Source organism: Monodon monoceros, unplaced genomic scaffold (genome assembly GCF_005190385.1).
Source record: "Monodon monoceros isolate NGI ecotype Baffin Bay Population unplaced genomic scaffold, NGI_Narwhal_1 Super_Scaffold_11, whole genome shotgun sequence".
Lineage (NCBI taxonomy): Eukaryota > Metazoa > Chordata > Mammalia > Artiodactyla > Monodontidae > Monodon > Monodon monoceros.
Window position 1 is genome coordinate 142,964,238 of NW_021703767.1, and position 7,587 is coordinate 142,971,824.

Here is a 7,587-nt window from a genome sequence, read left to right on the forward strand (position 1 = left end):
AAAGGAAGAAGGTTACAATACCCATGTGATAATGGATAGATTATATTTCCTCAATTTAAAAAACTTTAGTGCATCAAAAAGTGCTATCCAGAAAGTGAAAATACAGCCCAAAGAAGGGAAGAAAATATGTGCAGGTGATATATCTGACAAGAGCGTGCTCTTCAGAATACATCAACAACTTTTACAAAATCATCAACAGCAAAAAGATAACTGAAAGGACTTGAACAGACCCTTCTCCAGATGAGAAATACAAATGACCAACAAGCACATAAAAAAAAGGTGTGCCAAGAAGAAAGGAATCTCACAAGACAGAACTATGTCAGAGGGAAGTAGGAGCCCGTGGAAGGAGCTCTCAAGAGCAAAAACAAGAGTGAATGGAACAACCAAATACCATTCTGCTGAATTATAACCAAAAGCTTAAAATAACGACCGGGGTGGAGTGTCCACACTGGTAAAAGTAAATGATTATATACAGTGTGTGTCTGTGTGTGTGTGTTTTATGAGTGCTGTTGAAATCCAACTGTGTGGAACAACTCCAAATAATTGATGTAGATATTCAGTCATTCATTAAGGAAGTGGGGCTAAACACTCCTGGCCTGAAGTGTAAGGGCCTCATAGTGACTTCATCCTAAAGAAGACACACGGTGCAGACTTAAGGAAAAAGTGACATTACAGTAGGGGAAAAACACTACCTAAGCCAGGAAGACAAATTTAACATGAACAGTGATAATTTGCCTTTATGTATGTTCCCATGATATAAAGTCATGAGAAAGCACTTTACCTCTGGGATCTGCTTCCTCAAAACCCATGACCCCATTCTAAACACAAGAAAAACACCAAGTAAATCCCAATGTGGGACAGTCTTCAAAATACCAGACTAGTCCTCCTCAACACTGTCTAGGTCACTGAGAGAAGGACAGTGTGAGAAAATGCCAAAGCCAAAGAGATCCTAAAGTGACATGGTAACTCAATGCCATGTGATACACTGGATGGGATCCTAGGACAGAAAAAGGAAGAACGATGGGAACCTGAATAAAATATGGATTATAGTTCATGGTAAAGTATCCATATTTGTTCATTAACTGTGACAATTCTGTAGAAAACTAGAATGAGATGTGAAATTAAATGTCAAATGAGAACAAACGATTGCACCACCCTGTAAATCTAGAACGAAAAGGTGATTTCTTAATAACACACAAACAAAATGAACCCTAAAATACAGAAGATACAAGCAGAACAATTATCCATCCTATGACACTTTCTCTGGGCTGGTTCTCCTCTCGTTGTTCTGAGGTTTCCCTCCCCCAGGACGTAGAAGAAACAGGCACAGTGTCGTTGGCTGCTCCCCTTAGATCTGACCCAACCCAGTGTCTTCATCTCCCCCAGACACACCTGCCCAATGAGGACAGCAGACCAGAGGGAATCTCAGGAATCATTGGTCCTGATGTGTCAGGACTTCTTTGATTACAAGGGACTAGACATGCTTACTCAAGTAAAATAAATAATATTATTATAAATTACAGAAATAAATTAATACGTACAAGAGACAAGTTGAAGAGTGGGGTTGGAGGTATCAGGCCCAAGGGAACACATTCTCATAGTGTGACCTGGTCCCTCTCCAACCATCAGTCCTGCTGAGTGCCTTGGGTGGTCCCAATCATAGGCACAGTCTTCTCACTGCATCCAGGGCCTCCAGCAACTCCAGGATGTAACCCACTCAATCTCCATTCTTGCTGGAAGTGTTTCTCTTTCCCTAAGGCTCCTTGAAAACTCATGACTTTCAACGTCTTTGGTCTGGCTTGGGTCACGTTCTCATCCTTGAACTGGTCACAGCAAGCACAGGATGGAAAATGGGATTGGCTATAAATGGATTATACACCCATCTTCCACATGGGTGGAACATGGGATCAGACCCCCGAACTTTTTTGACAGGAAGCAGGTGAGAGGTAGTTCCCAAAGGAAAGTGGAGGTGCTGCACTTGGACATGAGGACAGATGCTGGCTCAGTGAAAGCATGAGATTTCACATCACAACACTAACAACAATATCTTTTTTGAGACACCTCCTAGAGTAATGGAAATAAAGACAAAAATAAAAAAATGGGACCTAATGAAATTCAAAATCCTTCCACAACATGCACCAAGAAAGCAAGTGAAGGTTGTCACTGAGAGACGGTTTTCGTAATTCCACTAGGGTGTGTTTGTGGCTACAAGCTACGGGAATAGACAGGGGCATCAGGACCAACTTCCATGCTGTCCCAGGCCAAGGGAGGGATTTCACCTCCCAGAGGAAATGTGGGAGAAATCAAAGCGACCAAAGCACAACCAAGAACTTGAACTGAGTGCCAAGATCTATTGATTGGATCAATGGAATGTCACATAAAATGGGGAAATCCAGCTCAGCGTTGGGTCCTCCTCGTTGTCATTGGAAGGTTTGAATTACTTGACGCTTCAAAGAGGGTGTCCCCCTTGGTGCGCAGGCTTCGTGACAGCCCGTGTGGAACATGGCATCGCTCCTGGGCACAATGCAGTTGCTGTCGACAGTCAACTTGCATTGTTCTTCCTGCCAGACACTATCATGAATGTTGTCTGTTCCTTCTTCTTTCTCTCCCCTATAGCTCTGCCTCCCAGGAAAGAGAGCTTGAAAGTAGTTCGGGGAAAGGCCTTCCTTCCTCCCCCTAAACCTGTGGCACTGGGGAGCCTGACAGCATGTCGAGCAGGGCCTTGAACACTTCCTTGCTGAGGAAGGCTTCCAGGGTTGCAGCAAGATCTTTTTCCTCCGCGTCTGTATTCAGAAAACGGCCTGCCTTGTCCAGAATGTACACGTCTGACAAGAGTTCATCCAAGAGGCTTGAGGAGCCTGGAAGGGCTGAGTGCTGGGGCATTGCTCCAGCTGGGGAGATGTCTCTTCACCTGAGGTTGGATGCTGTTGCAAGAAGTGCGTCTCTGGTGGTGAAGGCGGCAAGATTGCCCCCTGGGCAGGCTGCCAACTGGCGATGACAGCAAGTGTCCCTTCACCCCACAGAACTGTGGCCGGAAGAGGCTGCGGGTTCTGGCATCTCTGAAGGGCTGCCAGGCTGGGCTGGAGCATGATGAACATCAATGGCTGGCCCACACCGAACCCATAGGAAGTCTCTGGCACAAGAAAGGAGGGGGAGAAAACAGGAGTGGCCGCAGCAAAGGATTGCATGCTATCAGGTGCATGAGAGGGAGGATAACGATGAGAGCTTCTATGGACAGTGGGCAGGGGGCTTTGGTCCGACAGGGCAGTCACGGCTGAGGGGGCATCAGGGCCTTTGGCTAAGGCATTCACAGGCGCACTAATGCTCTGCTTTGGGTGCTGAGCTCTTCGGTTCTGGAACCATATCTAGGGAACAATATGGGTCGACAGGAACTTTAGCAACGTGACAATCCAGATCGCCTTGCCACCGCCTCATCCCGGGGCTGACCCAGGCCGCCCCGCTCTACCCTGCCCTGCCCTGCCCTTCAATCTGTCAGGCCCATGGCAAGTACTGGTGGGCCTCATCTAAGGGCCATTTTACCTAGAGCTTTCACCTTGGCTCTTGAAAATGCGGGAGGACATCAAGGCAACACAGGACTCACACCACACTTCGCACCCCTCCCCAACCATGGCTTTGAGGAGAGCCGGCATTGACCAGCTACAAACTCAGACCCCTACCTGGCTGCCCAGGACTTCCATTGCCCTCTCCTCTTCTGGAAAGAGATGCCTTCAGATCAGCCCCCATAGCGTATTCCTAAGATGAAGGGAACGTCCTCCCAGTTCCCAGTATCCAAGCCTACATATATCCAGCAACAACACGTCACAAGGGTAAACACTCCTTTCTTGTGGGAGAAGCCAAGTTCCAACCACTGGTGGAGAACTTACCTGGATTCGAGGTTCGGGAATTCCTGTCTGGTGAGCCAATTCTTCCCTGGCAGCAATAGATGGAAATCGATCCCTCTCAAAGGCTTGCACAAGGACCCTTGTTTGAGAAGGAGAGATGAAAGTCCTCTTTTGCCTGGCCTGTCTTCCCATGCTTCCTAAAGAAGAACACACAGTGAAGAGAGGACTTTCAGGCTAATTTCAGCACATTCACAGCAGATCCACTGTGTGGTATGTCGGAAGCGGTATGTCATAGATCAAGATCGATACATTGATAAACCTTATTCAGTGCTATGTAAAAATGCCCGATGTGATGGAAGAAGACATTTCTGCACATCAGGGCAGGGTCCGGACCCAAAGATTCCAAGCCTTCCTGGGCATGCATCTCCTCACCCTCCAAGACGGGCATGATGCTCCTGGGTGGAACAGGAATGGGGAAAGGAGCCACGATATCATGGTTTCCTCATTGAAGCATTCTTGGTCACCAATGGTCATCCACGTTCACAGATGATTCTGTCTCAAGGAGATGCTCTTGGGAAATGTGTATGGAATGCGGAGTACTTACCTCGAGTCAAAGCTTCAGGTGGTGGGGCCGCAGCGGCTGTGACTGCCCTCCTTTGAAGGCATTCTCCGACAGCAATCGGCTCTGCTTTAGGCGTCTTCTTCATTGGTTTTGAAACCAAACCTGGGTACAAAGAAAGAAAGCCTTGTCTTTCAATGCTTATGCACGTACTTCCAAGATCTATTGCAGGGATGCACCATAGAACAAACTCACAAACGCACCAGCCAGCCGGCCGGCCGGCCAGCCGGCCAGCAACAAGCCGACTGATGGAGACCCAGTATGGCCCGTCTGCCCCCAGTGGAAATATTTATGATTCAAAGGGACTGAAGTCTCACTAGCATGTAGAATGTAGACTCCGGCTTTTACCTCTGAAGAAGTGCACCAGATTCCAGAATACACAATCTGTGTCCGTGAAAATAATCTTTCCTCTTCGAGTCACCTTACTGGTGTCCAGAGTAATGATTTGTGACACAGGAGGAGACAATGCTTGCTTTCCCACAGTCAGAATGGGATGGATAGCTAACTCTCTCTGTCTCTCTCCCCCGCCCCAGCCGTTCTCATCAAAACTACCATTTTCTCTGTGGGTCTTTTGGTCTCTGTCTACGATTCTCCGCATCTACCTGTTGACGTCTGTCTCTGTTGCGACCCGCCCGGCTGCCCAAGTGACTGCCTGCCTGCCTTCCCCTTTCTCTGTCTCTGTCCCAGGCTCTCAGGCTCAATCTCCTTTCCCTCATTTGGTCTCTTTGCCTCCCCTTTGGCATAGTCCATGCCCGATTCACGTTTCCCTGCCTGTCTTATGTCACCACAGGCAGTACTGTCTCATAACATGCAATCGTATCCATTAGCAAGTGCCCCCATGAAAACCACTCTTCTCATGCTGCCTGGGAACTACTCATTGACAGTTGCTTCTCAGGGACTACATGCCTCCATCACTTTTAGGTCAGGAGGCTCTTATGTACCCGCTCCCCATCTTCAGAATATGTGTCCTTGTCTTCAACAGTGAAGCATTGTGCATGCTGCCTCATTCCCCGAGGCCAAACTGCAGTGTGGACCTGTGCTTGTGTGCGTGTGTGTGTGCATGTTTTTAACATTTCTGATGGTGGTGTGTGGAAAATTGGACACCCTGAGAAAAAGTGTTCGTAGGGAAAGTCAATCAGTCTTTGACGACGCTTTGTAAGGTCACAGGCACGCTGTTCCTATCTTTGGTGACTCCTCTCGAAGCTGCCCAGAGAGGGAAGTCTTCAGCACAGCTAGTTCCTCGGAGGCCAGCCATCAAGGAAACACCTCCTTGACACCACCAGGCTTTCCTGCTTCCTTGGCCCCTCGCCCTTTATACTTGACCACACATTTGAATGGACCTCTCGCCACACAGCTCAGTCTGGCCATGTTTCTAAAGGGAGCCACCTTCCTTGCCAAGATTCGAGTCCCTTCTGTCTGGAGCACCCCGAAGAGGAAAGCCCTAGAGCAAGGACTCCAACTGGAGTAGGGCGACTTGCGTCTGGACATGGACCCCGAGAGGGAAAATGGATCGAGAGACTCGGTTGTACCTGAATTCTGCTTTCTGGAATGTCCAGTTCTCGTGCCAGCCATTCTCTGGTCGTTATCCCGGGATAGGGGTTCTGTTGAAAGAGTGCTTGCAGGGTGTCCTTCTGACTCAGACTCAGAACAAGCCTCCTCCTTCGCGATGGTCTTGAGAGTCGGCCTGTGGGAGAGAAAAGGGGGAATGTGTCAGGGGCGAATCCATGGAGGTGTAAACAAATGGTGCCGGCCCAGCGCTGGTCCTTGTGCCATGAGAAAAATCTCTAAGCCAGGGGAAGACTCTGCATTTGGAACAACCGTGGATACACCCCAAAAGCCACGCTGAGTGGGACCCTGGTGGCTCAAGCTAAGCTGAGGGTCAAGGCTATGGGGATCACCTCACCATTCGCCAAGGATCCACAGGACGCAATGCAAACAGAAGGGGAAATCCCTAGGAAAACAGGCTAACGTGACCAAAACGGGTGGAAGGATTTTCCACCTGTGGAGGCCTGGGACAGCCTTGATGGCTTCTACCAGATTTACCTCTAATTCTATGCTAATGATAGGAACTTGGCTTCTGAACTATCATTCGCACAACTTATCTGCACTTTCACTATTGGAAAGGAAAGTAGACAAAAATGAAGCCAGACAAACACACAAGCCAACCCCCAACACAGAACACACTAGAGGATTGTTTAGAAAACCTATTTCTTTCAGCTATGACCAACGTGCTGCCCTGTCTGATGGCGCCAACTCACCCGCACACACACAACAGCCCGGTACTCCTCAGAAGATGAGTTTCCCTTTTAGTCACCGAGGTCATGGTGACTCACCCCGTGTGCGTGCTATTCTTTCAGTTGGGCAGTTTGAAGGGCTGCCCCCACCCCTTTCCTATTTGAGGTTGTGTATTTCTTGTAGCAAGGTAATGGATGGGTGTTTGTTTCCTGCATTCTAAGGTGGGAGCCGGGTGTGATGGCCAGGGAGGGTGTGATTTCAGGCACGTCCGGCACACCCTTGAGATCTTGAGTTTCCTGAAATCTCTCCAACTCTAGGTCAATGCCAACCCTTCTGCAAGGGCTACCTGCCCTAGCAGCTGGCAGCTGGTGACGTAGGGCTGTCTCCAGGTTTCCCTCTGGAAGGATGCAAGACAAGGCAAGGGTTTTGGATCCCCAACGGGGACTCCCTTTAAAAGCGCCCTTCCTTCCTGCCAGCTCCAAGGAAAATATTTGGAAAGCACTCAAGGAGCGGATTTGTCACACTGCAGATTTTGGCTTTCCAGAGACTCCTGCAGTGCCTACCTTGGAGTCTAATGAAAGACAGTGCGAGTGCTCCTGGAATCTCTGTTTCCCAGGCTCTAGCTTTCAGTTGTTCTCAAAGAAAATCTCTCTTTGTCTCCTAATCTTAATGCATAGTGGATGTGGATTATTTCCATGGACACTGTGGAAGTTAACCAGTTCAAATAGAACACGCAACATAACAGAGCAAATCCGTAACAAGAGCAAGAATAGAACGTGCGAAACAAATTCAAAATCCGAAACACTGTCAATTGGAAAAGAGTGTCCGTTTAGTTGGGAACGTTATCAAATACTCGTGTTCCGTTCACTGCAACCACAGGCTGGGATTTTT